General features: G+C 34.5%; 1 protein-coding gene across 1 annotated transcript in view; it reads left to right on the forward strand.

Moving 5' to 3' along the window:
• The window catches only part of LOC138715488 (follicle-stimulating hormone receptor-like), a 778,322-nt gene that overhangs the window by 154,915 nt on the left and 609,697 nt on the right, over positions 1 to 13,710 (forward strand). Inside the window, exon 2 of the mRNA XM_069848450.1 lies at positions 4,483 to 4,610. The gene's annotated coding sequence lies outside the window, so the exon portion shown is untranslated. The remainder of the gene's footprint in view (positions 1 to 4,482; positions 4,611 to 13,710) is intronic.

The raw sequence follows: 13,710 nt of genomic DNA on the forward strand, positions 1-13,710 counted from the left end.
GATTTATTAATTTGTCCTACAGAATAATATCTGTAATATTGACAATTAATATTTGAGTTCAGTGGTCAGAGCGTAGAACCAAGGACCCGGGTTCGATCTCGGAGCCGGAGCGAATTTTTCTCCTCAAATATTAATTCTAAATATTACGGATATTATTCTGTAGGACAAATTAATAAATCTATAATAACATCCTACTTTCCTGTAATAGGCCTATGTCCTCTTTTCTGACGAGGCAAACTTTCAAAATAATGGAAAGATAACCGCAGAAATCTTCACTATTGGAGTGTTAACAATCCACACTGGATGAGGGTGGCAGTCGCCTAGGTGCGTCAATGTGTGGGATGAATCTTTGGGTGGACAGTAATCTATCAATATATCTACGAGAGGTAACTGAATTGGCGTCGATACCTGAATTCCTCAGAAATAAGCTGCCTCTATTACTGGAAGGCAACGCACTACGTCGAAGATTGTGGCTAAAGCATGATGGCGCGCCACCACACAGGATGGATGCAGCCCGAAGTAATGTGAACGAGATCTTCCCTGGACGTAGGGACAGGAGCACATGTACCGTGGCTTGCGAGAAAGCCTCATCTGACCCCGTGCAACTTCTTCCTGTGGGGATAAGTGAACGACTGATTATGTCACGTAAACAACAAACCCTCAGCAGTCACATTCGGCGGGCATTCCAATCCAAACAATGCGTCATTCTACGCTAAACAAAGCTGTAGAGTGTAGGACATCGGAAGAGCGCGCGCTTCTCTCAGTAATACCTTCAACGTGCTCATAATTTGTGTGTACGTTTTGTAAGCAATGTTCGTAAATATGATCATATTACCCCATCCCTGGAAGCAATAGGTTGGCTTAAACTAGATAAGAAAAAAAAATTACATTCACTTCTCTTTCTCTTCGAAATCTTCAACTCTTCTATTCCTTCGTACCTGTCGTCTCGCTTCACTTATCTTTCTTATCACCATAATCTGAGCACACGCTCTCGTCATGAAACAATACTAACAATACCATCCCATCGCACCTCCTCATACTCATCCTCTTTCACAATAGCCCTGCCAAGACTCTGGAATTCGCTACCTGCTAGCATCAGGTAAAATAAAATTGAATTCAAACGCAAACTTACTAGCCAATTGGTCAGTACGGTAATTGATTTTTTGTAAATAGTTTCCTCAATCTATCACAAAATATTTCAATATCCAGTAATTTCATCACTACACAATTTTGTTATTCTAGATTTCATTTGTAATTCAGTAAATATAAAATATTCTTTGTTTTTCTACGATAAATTATCTAGCTTTAATTAGTCAGGTAATCTTTTCGTAATTTTGATTTTTATTGTAATTGTAATTGTAAATTTAATACTAATTGTAATTTTATTTGTAATTGTAATTGTAAATTTAATACCAATTGTAATTTTATTTGTAATTGTAATTGTAAATTTAATACCAATTGTAATTTTATTTGTAATTGTAATTGTAAATTTAATACTAATTGTAATTTTATTTGTAATTGTAATTGTAAATTTAATACTAATTGTAATTTTATTTGTAATTGTAATTGTAAATTTAATATTAATTGTAATTTTATTTATAATTGTAATTGTAAATTTAATACTAATTGTAATTTTATTTGTAATTGTAATTGTAAATTTAATACTAATTGTAATTTTATTTGTAATTGTAATTGTAAATTTAATACTAATTGTAATTTTATTTGTAATTGTAATTGTAAATTTAATACTAATTGTAATTTTATTTGTAATTGTAATTGTAAATTTAATACTAATTGTAATTTTATTTGTAATTGTAATTGTAAATTTAATACTAATTGTAATTTTATTTGTAATTGTAATTGTAATTGTAAATTTAATAGTAATTGTAATTTTATTTGTAATTGTAAATTTAATACTAATTGTAATTTTATTTGTAATTGTAATTGTAAATTTAATACTAATTGTAATTTTATTTGTAATTGTAATTGTAAATTTAATACTAATTGTAATTTTATTTGTAATTGTAATTGTAAATTTAATAGTAATTGTAATTTTATTTGTAATTGTAATTGTAAATTTAATACTAATTGTAATTTTATTTGGAATTGTAATTGTAAATTTAATACTAATTGTAATTTTATTTGTAATTGTAATTGTAAATTTAATACTAATTGTAATTTTATTTGTAATTGTAATTGTAAATTTAATACTAATTGTAATTTTATTTGTAATTGTAATTGTAAATTTAATACTAATTGTAATTTTATTTGTAATTGTAATTGTAAATTTAATACTAATTGTAATTTTATTTGTAATTGTAATTGTAAATTTAATACTAATTGTAATTTTATTTGTAATTGTAATTGTAAATTTAATGCTAATTGTAATTTTATTTGTAATTGTAAATTTAATACTAATTGTAATTTTATTTGTAATTGTAATTGTAAATTTAATACTAATTGTAATTTTATTTGTAATTGTTAATTGTAAATTTAATACTAATTGTAATTTTATTTGTAATTGTAATTGTAAATTTAATACTAATTGTAATTTCATTCTTCATATTATACTATAGTTGGAATCTCCTGGTAGAGGGACAGAGAAGGCCTAACGGCCTTATCTCTACCGGTTAAATAAATAAATACTACTACTACTACTGCTACTACTACTACTACTGCTACTACTACTGCTACTACTACTACTACTACTACTACTACTACTACTACTACTACTACTACTACTACTACCTCGGCATCGAAAGCAGTTACAAACCTGTGCTACCAACAGTTTGATTTGTAATCGCAATTTCTACATTAAAGTGATAATAGACACGTGCGATACACTTGGAGACAATCACAGGAAAATATTTGTTTTTGAGTCAAGTAATAACACCTATTTACAAATACACCATCGTGAAGTTGTGACCCGAGTTCAAATCCCAGTTGAGACAAATTTTGTCGTTGAAATTTTTGGGGTGTTTTCTCTCAACCAATCCAAAGACAAATGAAGGCGACTTCTAGGTGATTGGTATTGTAATTAACTTTGCCGTCATTATCTACATCTTTATCTTCACGTGAAAATGGATACAAATAACATTTTTTGCTGACTGACTACGTAGCACTCACGCATGTGATCCTCATAGGGAAATTAAAACAACATCAATTCAGATTTCGCGAACGTTTAGCTTGCTGATAGCGTGGTTTCTTGACAAGAAACAAATTAATACTTTGTTTTCTATTCTTGTGACGAATAACCGATGCATACACATGCGAACACCAGTCGTTTTACTGACAATAATCGAAATAATACAGTAGAGTAGGATGAATAAAATACAGGGACATCATTTTATTTTTACTAACATTTTTAATATTAATCTGGCTATACCGTTCTATTAACGATTGAAACAGGAAACACCGCTTGCTCCCCCTTCCACGACTGGAGTTCGATGATACTGGCGTAAAATACAAATCACTTTACTAGGTATAGGAGGGAAGAAAAGTAGTTCATCCATTTATGTAAACTAGGAAATATCGCAATTTTGAGTTTGATAATTTTCATTAGGTTTTTGTTTAATCAAAATACAGTACTGTATTAACACTTAGTGTTTTTACTCACGAATTGAGCTATCCATTCGGACGTATTAATTATGCAGTGTATATTGTACTGTTACAGCACATTAGCGTACAATATAGAGAATGAAATTAAATTGAAAATTAATCATAATATGGATATTTAAACACATTTTTGAAAATGGTGGCCGTTCATTTCGACACAGGCTTCAGTTCTTTTGTGCATATTATCACACTATAGACTATTGTACCTAATTCCAATTACCAGTTTCGTCCTTCGTACGAGTAACTCATGTTGAAATAATTCTGTACCTACTGTATAAAAGAGTACCTTACGTACTGTAAATTCAATCTTCACTTCTACCCGATCCCAAAAGATAAAATTACTCAGAAATGCTATCTATTGTCCGTTCAAGTGGTTTTGTCGCAGGGTCGTAGAAAGGGGGCGGGGAAATCACGTGACAGTTAATTACTTAACGAGGCCCTTTTATTTAAGTTACTTTAAACATTTGTATAATATTACGTAGAAGTCCAATTCTTAACAGAAATTAATGTTTTCAGAAAAGAGCTAAGACAGCTCAGCTACTAGACTTTACGGAGGAGGGGGGTAAAACCGGGATGCGACGTAGGCAAAGGGACGACAGTACCTGTGCGAAAATATGATTCAATATTGAAAGCTCTTTCGTCACTGGAAAACGCGAACATATTTCTGGAACGTACTATACTCACTAACTTAGTACTGCTTACGCGCCCTCGGCTCTGTGTCGTGAACGGTTGGAAGTTTACTAGCAGAAGGAGTGGGAGTGAAGTACATTAAAAAACTCGGGTACAATAAAAATTGAAGTAAAAATAAAATGATGTCCCTGTATATAGACAGATGTAAACATTGTATTGCTTTTGGTCTTATTTCAGAAGTCACAGCACCGTAGTGAGATGACGTAACAATGGCCTGCACATATGATACCACTCATCGGCTCCTGAACTCCAACCAGGATCATCGCGGAACAGTCTGCACCATGTCCACTGAGGTAGACCTCAATGTGAGTACCGAGATGTGAAGCAACGTATTTTATTACTTAGTGACTAATTTGTATCGCTATAACATCACACGATGATGCTTCTGCATCTATTCGAGGAACACTGCAGTTTGACCATTCACTGTTTTTATCATAATGCACGTGAATTACATGGACTCCATAGCCTACATTGCTATGTATCATCAGACTATATTTGAATAAAGATGACAGTTGTTGTAAAGTTGACATAACTGAAATACTGCGTCTTAATGCTTTGAGGAAATAGTTCATAATAGACATATTGGGACAAAAAATATATTAGGAATATTAACAGAATCACAATATGAATTGTATTGCTTCTGAAGGCTGCCAGAAGAACAATTCATCATTGAGGAGGGAACAATTTTTCAATGTAACAGCCATCCTTCATGTTCAGGTTCACTGCCATGGAGAACATCGGTGTCCTCTCCAGAACATTTTCCTCCCTGCCATAGAGGACACCGGTGTCCGCTGAGATATTTTATTTTTATTTTAATTCCACGTGTCTTAGAAAAATGATTAGGGAATCTTGGTTTCAGGATTAGACACTAATGCTGAATAACGTTGAACATTAGAACTTGTATTAAAACAATTTTGCCTTGACGATAAAATTAATATGTTGTACGCCAGTCTTGCGATGGTGACTAGTAATTTCGAGCGAGAGCTCTTTTATGCCCGCTGCGCGCGCGGAGCTCCTTTACCTGTAAACATTGCTAAAGGATGTACAGATCTTAGAACACAGCGCATCATGACGGAACGGAAGCACTTAAAGCTTTCAAGGAAGAGTGGAAGATACAATATTTATGCTTCGAACATGGTGATGAAGTCCAGTGTTTGTTGTGTAAAAAAAAAATATCATTTGCAAAAAAAAGCAACATAAAACGGCATCATGAGACGCAACATGAAAAAAAAAATATAGGCATTATTCAGGAGAAGAGAGAAATACATTCATTTCGGAATTGACATCGAAGGTAAATTAATTTACATTTGGGTCAGTAGATTGTATCTAGAGTCCTTTTATTTCTTTATTTTAAATGTATTGTTGATGTTTTATTTGTTGCTTGTTTCTGGATATTTACTTTTATTAGACTACGTGTTTCTTTAATTTAGAAATAATATTTTATCTTTGATTGCACTTTACCTTATACTATTACTAAGCTCGAAATGCTAATTCACTTTTATTCCAATAACTATTTTCAGGATTTTGAGCAAATATGAACTAAACATTTTGAAAACTTTGATGTAAAGAGCTTTTTTAGTAACGTCAATATAAAATATACTTAAAAATATAATTTCAAAACTATTAGACCTAATTGCACCAAATTTTGTACAGATGATATTATTATAGATCTGTTTATATAGTTTAAATTTCACAAATTTTGGCCGAAATTGTGGAAGTTTTAAAAGTCATACATATCCCCTTAAACGATTGACCCCAAAAATTACGATGGGTCTCAATATCTTAATTTAATCAATTTATTTTTTCGTGTTACGTGCATCTCACAAATCACTCTAAGAAAACTCATTACATAATCACGACTGGTAAGTAAGAAGTACATTTTCACAATCACACAATCAATATACTTTATTTCAATCAATATTGCCATTATTATTTTTTCAACAAATACTCAAAAGCACTTAGAGATCACACACGTCGAGCAGGTAGACCCTATTAGTTTCTCCTAACCAATGAAGTGAATTATTTACATAATAAATAATTGCTTTTAACAATAAAATGGTTTACATACAATTAACTTTACCTATTTCTCTTTTTGTTCCTAAAAAACACTTTCCTTTGCGATTTGTTTATATATGTACATGTATATTAAATAACTTAGTAATTAGCCCTATTACATAGCCAGAAATTTAGTAACGCAAGTTATTGTAATAATTGCTGCCTTTAATCGCTGCATATGCATGTACATCCCTGATGTCTACGTTAAGGCCTCCCCAAACAGACGCGATACGGAATGCGTTACGATAGCGTTACGATTTTGCGATAAATGTTTTCATTGCGTTCAATGATTGTGTTCACACACACGCGATTATCGCAATATGCGTTATTACCGCAGCAAGTAGAACGCGACGATTTTGTGATCTATTCTCCCGGGGATGTAGATCGCGCGAACGCCACGCGTTTATTTTGATGCTGGGTTGAAGTGTGTCTGTCATGGATTCATCTTCAGGGGAGGATGAGCTTCTGCTTCTAGTCGCGCTAGCTGAGGATGAGGAAGAAAATCGTCGCAGACGCAGGTAAGTCCATGGTAGTCATGTATGGTTAAGATAAACGATGTAAAAAGTATAAAGTGATGATTTGAGTTTTTTTTTGCCAAGAACTTGAAAAAAATTAGTCCATTATAAACTTTTTTTTTTAATTTGCTCATTTCATTGCAGGAGGTTGTGTATTCACAACATGAATACCACAAGGGAAGAACAAGGCGAATTTTATACCTTAGTTCCACAATTAATTAGAGATGAAAAACGTTTTTATATATACTTCCGGATGACAATTCAGTGCTTTGACGAGATTCTGGGTAAAGTAAGGGGAGACATAACGAAGCTGCATACCGATAATCATAAAGGCACGGATTTTCCTTTATGAAATCAATCAGAAGTTCCACGTTCATTTTCAAGCAAAAGAAATCAATCTGTAAGCACAAGTGATGTACGCCTGCTAAAGATAACTGTTCTCTGCGGCTGTGGTTGGAAAACAACAATCCGCGGATGTGTCACCCATTACGATAGTCTAATTGGCTGGGGACGTTACGATATCGTATATCGAGGACGCGCCAGTTTGGGTACCTCTTCGCGATAGTGCGATATTGCGTTATAGCGAAATCGTAACGCTATCGTAACGCATTCCATATCGCGTCTGTTTGGGGGAGCCTTTACGACGCTATGTAGTGGATGCGCTATGCGCTCGTGATCAAGGTCGAGCTCTTCTACCATGATTGGGAGCTAATATCGTCTCATCCCTGTTTTACGCATAACCACATGTATTACAACTAAAATGGTATTGAAAGTAATTCATTGGCTTGTTTATAATTAATTGTTGTTTATGATTGGAGTAAAGGCAGATGTTCGTAGAGTTTTATTTGAGCTTTGAGTTGTTTACACTCAGGCACGTAGTCGACGTATTTCTTCGTTTGGGTACATGATTATTAAATTGGGAATTATCTTTCTTTTCAAGTTTTCTGTTTCTATAAAGTCTAATATATTCTGGGCGACTGCTACCTATATACGTGTTTATTTGTTCGTGGCGTTACACTGTTTCAGTTGTTAAGGTTATTGCATCATGCTCTCAGCATAGCAGTTGCGTAAGCCAAGGAAGAAATGGTCGTAACTCATAAACCCTAGGAGGTGGATCAAAACGGATTGCATAATTGTAAGGGTCGCGTATGAACACATTTCACTCACAATATAATATTCTGATCCGCTTTTTTAACGGTTTAGCCGTAACCAACAGTTGCAAATTTGTGAAATTAAGAAAATATTGTATTTGTTTATTGTCTAAACAATGTAAAATCTTTATTTTTGGGAGTAAAATAAACACAATTTTTGGACAGATCCGTCTTCAAACTTTAATTTATATAGAACATGTTTCCATAAATACGCCATAAGTATTTACCATGTAAAGAAGGAGTTACGTCAGTATTACGCGAAAATACAGTGTTTCAGAATTCAACCGGAGAAATTTAAGGGGTTGTGGAGGGGTACAACTTTCTATTAATAATGGATTATCTGAATGAATCAAATGTAAACAACATTAGTAACTGGTAACTCATTTTTCGTCGGAGAACCTGGGTTCCTTATATGAAATTGTTTGTTTACAATCCGTATATAACTACATAAATTTCTTCGGCTGAATTCTGAAACACCCTGTATATCCGTTTCGTCCTAATGATCCTCGATTAACGTTACTCAGCGTTAAAAAAATTAAAACATAGACGTTGTTAATACACTTCAGGCATGTAAAACTATCACAACATGTTTACACTATTTTCAAACACTAGAAACTATTAGTTCGAGTGGACTGTGCAGAATTTCCTCTCATCCCTAATTGCTTCGGAAAGTGTTTGTCCGAGTTAAGTTTAATTATAACAATTTACCTACGCGCCAGCTCTGCTTCTGGACCGGAACACGCATGTCAAACATGATTGCATTCATGGATCTGTGACCAAGACATAATCGCGTCTAATTACGATCAAGGCCAAAGAAAATACATGTTTAGGTAGCTTACAGGTGAGTTGATTTCCAGTTTGCAGTCGTCTGATAAGGTAAATTCTGAATAATTTCAAGGGAAAAATTCTTCCGGGGCCGGGTATCGAACCCGCGACCTTTGACTAAACGTACAACGCTCTACGAACTGAGCTACCCAGAAAATCTACCAGACATCCACCCAATTTTTCCCTTTTACATCCACAGACCTCAAAGTGGGCTGCCAACCGTGAAACAAACAACACTGTGTGACTTAAATTGCGGTTTTCTGTTAACGAACAGTGGCGTGTATTATGACGTTTCTGGTAGGGTTCCTGGGTAGCTCAGTTGTTAAGGTATATGTACACCTTTACATACAAAAAATTTTGTTTTGTATAATTTTGCTCTGTAAAATTTTTATACAATTGACAATGGTACCAGAAAGAGAATGAAGTGAACAGATCCCTTGAAATTATGTCTAAATTGTATATAAAATTATTTTGTTTATAATTTTGACATACAACTTGAAACATGATAGCTCATGCAGTTTTTAAGATAGAGCCACATTTTTTCACTGTTTTATAGCTAAAACTATTCTTTAGTGCCTGACATAGAGCTACTTTTTATTTTTATTTACATTAATTAAATATTACCATATATGTAACTTACAATATTTTATGTTGCATAAATCATGTAAAAAATCCATAGATAATTATTAATTATATTAATGTTATTTTACTCATTGTCAGACACTGGGGGACATTTCAAGCTCCAAAATGACACCAATATCTTCTTGGTATCACCATATTTGACTAAGATATCATGTTTGAAAGAATGAAATATTCTAAAATTACTATTTACAGGAAATGAGCCACAAACTTTCAGAGCCTAGAAGACTCCATCATCATATGTCACCCCTTAAGCAGCTTCATGTCGGTCCAGTTTCAGCTTCTTTCTGCCTCTCAAATACCTCCGCCTTGTTTTAACTTCAAGTGTTGAATGTTTTTTTTTGGCATTTTTGTCCCTGTTTCCATTGATGCAACAAATCCTGAGATGGTGTTTGTCCCAGGGTTTATGCCCATCCTCCTCAAAATTGTAATTTCTACTTTTGGATTCTTATTAAAATGACGTACAACATCATTGACACACAGATTTACAGTTTTATGACTAACAGTAAAAGATTATAAATTACTTCATTATGTAAAAAAGTTTTTCCTATCTTTCCATTGCACTCCAAAAGTAAGTGACCTTGGCTGATGACGCAGCATTTTGGAAAATGGGACTTATCTGAAAAACCATAAGGCATAAATCGAAAAATCATGCCCAGATATCTATGCATCTATTTCGGGACTGGAAAGAAGTTTAGTTTACAAGCAATGCTGGACGAGGGGATTGACTGCTACGAAGATCACTCCAAAAGTAATGCACTTCAAAAGTAAGTGACCGTGGCTGATGACGCAGCATTTTGGAAAATGGGACTTATCTGAAAAACCATAAGGCATAAATCGAAAAATCATGCCCAGTTATCTATGCATCTATTTCGGTACTGGAAAGAAGTTTATTTTACAAGCAATGCTGGACGAGGGGATTGACTGCTACGAAGATCACTCCAAAAGTAATGCACTTCAAAAGTGACCGTGGCTGATGACGCAGCATTTTGCAAAATGGGACTTATCTGAAAAACCATAAGGCATAAATCGAAAAATCATGTCCAGATATCTATGCATCTATTTCGGGACTGGAAAGAAGTTTATTTTACAAGCAATGCTGGACGAGGGGATTGACTGCTACGAAGATCACTCCAAAAGTAATGCACTTCAAAAGTAAGTGACCGTGGCTGATGACGCAGCATTTTGGAAAATGGGACTTATCTGAAAAAACCTAAGGCATAAATCGAAAATTCTTATATCAAATTAAAGGGAAGAAAATTCTCTATTAAAATAGTTATATTTGGAAAATTTTAATTTTTCATCATTTTTTGCGTTTTGTGGGTGTACGTATACCTTACCGTTGGTACGTGTAACGAAAGGTCCCAGGTTCGAGACCCGGACCCGGAACGATTTTTCCTTCAAATTATTCAAATCAACTTCACAGGGAGTTATACCTGAAAGCTTGATTTGCAAGGTAAATTCTCTTTGAAGTTCAAGTGCAAGTAGCCCCGCGCAAATACAAGAATGTGTTCATTAAATTTTACGGCAGTTCATTGATATGCCATCTCACAAGTTCACACTAGAACACAGGATTTCTTTTATGTATAAAGTTAGAGACGATATAAGACGAAAAACCGCAATCATTACGGTAATTGAGCAATTGAATTCTGCTTGTAAAAGAATAGTTTCATAAAAATATCAGAAAAGTGTAGGCTAAATTCAGACGGACACTACCTTGAACAATTCCTGTAACACAGGTTAGTGCTTATCATGAAATAAAAATACAGTCGTGTGCACGTTGTTATTAATCGAATGATAAAAATTAAGCAGAAGTTTACAGGTAGATAATAACACAGTCTACGCTAACTATGCAAGCATGTTTGTTGCGCGTGTTCCCGTCAGGGAGCCGAGCTGAACGCTCTGTATAATATCTGCTCCCCTTAGTTACAACAAGGTTGAGAGCAGGATGAAATCAGGGATATTAAACGTAAGTTTATTTGTATTCTTAATATTGTAGTTGTAATCCCCTGGTATAGCTCGAGCAAGGAACGATTACCGAAAAGCAATGGTGGCGTTGCTGTCTGTTTTGACGTAGGCACGCCGAGGGGTGCACGTCGAGGGGGGAGAGGTGCAGGCCGATGGAAGTACTGTCTCTTCCAAGAAGATGAACAAATGAGGACATCGCTTTGGAAGTAAAGAACGTAGCAAGAGAAAAATTCGAAGCTAATTAAAGGCGCAACATATGTTTGCGAATGAAATAATAATACCGTGCGATACAAGACACGTATTCACATGCAGTGGAACAAACTAAAGTCGTAATGTAACTATCACAACGCACGACTGGTTCTATCGATGTCATTTCTCTTCCGACTGTACTCTTGAATATCATTCAAGTTATCTCGTGACCTTTTCTGTCGCCCGCTCTTCCTTATCACACTGTTTCATTCGCATTCCTTCCGTCGGTATTCCGTGCTTGCGAGACCTATAGAGGGGAAGAGAAAATCTGATGACCATATCCCTTAATTACTTACTGGCTTTTAAGGAACCCGGAGGTTCATTGCCGCCCTCACATAAGCCCGCCATTGGTCCCTATCCTGAGCAAGATTAATCCATTCTCTATCATCATATCCTACCTCTCTCAAATCCATTTTAATATTATCTTCCCATCTACGTCTCGGTCTCCCCAAAGGTCTTTTTCCCTCCGGGCTCCCAACTAACACACTATATGGATTTCTGGATTCGCCCATACGTGCTACATGCCCTGCCCATCTCAAACGTCCGGATTTAATGTTCCTAAATTATGTCAGGTGAGGAATACAATGCGTGCAGTTCTGTGTAGTGTAACTTTCTCCATTCTCCTGTAACTTCATCCCTCTTAGCCCCAAATATTTTCTAAGCACCTTATTCTCAAACACCTTTAACATATGTTCCTCTCTCAAAGTGAGAGTCCAAGTTTCACAACCATACAGAACAACCGGTAATATAACTGTTTTATAAATTGTAACTTTCAGATTTTTTAACAGCAGACCGGATGATAAAAGCTTCTCAACCGAATAATAACAGGCATTTCCCATATTTATTTCTCTACCAGGCTAAATAAATATATTACTAAATGAAAGGCTACCGAAATTGTTCCTCTCCATTTGTCTTCCAATGTGCCATATGAATAAACCTCTGAGGTAAATTCACATGAGACACAACATCTTTCTTAATTAATTTTATTGTTCACGATGAATGTTAATGCAAACACTCGTGATGCCCAATTTCGATTACTGTGATATTCTGTTTACTGACCTAAGCGTTACTTCGGCGCAGAGACTACAACGTGTTCATAATATGTGCGTCCGTTTCGTCTGCAATATTCGCCGGGCTGATCACGTAACACCATCCCTCGAAATGTTGTCCTGGTTCTGTCTAGAAGATCGTAGGAAAATCCACTGTCTTTCCCTTCTCTTTCACATATTGCATTTCTCACTCCTGTCTATTGCGTCTAGTTTTCAAAATTTAACCACCCATCATAACCTAGACACACGATCACAACACTCCTCAATATTATCCATTCCCTCCCACCGAACATACTCATATTCATCTTCTTTCATCGTGGCTGTTCCTCGGCTTTGGAATTTCCTACGGAGTAATGTCAGGGACTGTCAGACATCAAACCAATTTAAGAATAGACTAATTAAGTATTTTTCTAACAATTCTTGTTAATTATAATAGCTGTTTCAGGTTTCTCAATGTTTAATGGTAAATATATATCACAGAATAAATTTTTAAATTATCTCATTATTATTATTATTATTATTATTATTATTATTATTATTATTATTATTATTATTATTATTATTATTACTATCATTATCATCACTATTTCTTACCAATGCTTATTATTGTCACACTAACATTACTTATCCAACTTTCATTATTTACTTTCATGTTGTTTTATGGTCTAGATATTAATTTAATAACTATGTAACCAATTGTATTCAATTAGAATAAGAGTCTGGCTGGGGAGAAGAGAAGGCGTACTGGCCTTAGCTGTGCCAGATTAAATAAATAAATTATTGTTCACGATGAATTGCTTTGATAAGCGAAATATACAGGGTAATTTAGAAGGAATAGTAAATATGTTAGGGGTGGTAATATGAACTGTTCTGAATAAACGTGTGTCAAAATTTCGATGGATGTTGAGATAAGGTTGTCGGAGTGTTACGCTGGTGTTGTGCGAGCGGTCTGTG

Source organism: Periplaneta americana, chromosome 15 (assembly GCF_040183065.1).
Source record: "Periplaneta americana isolate PAMFEO1 chromosome 15, P.americana_PAMFEO1_priV1, whole genome shotgun sequence".
Lineage (NCBI taxonomy): Eukaryota > Metazoa > Arthropoda > Insecta > Blattodea > Blattidae > Periplaneta > Periplaneta americana.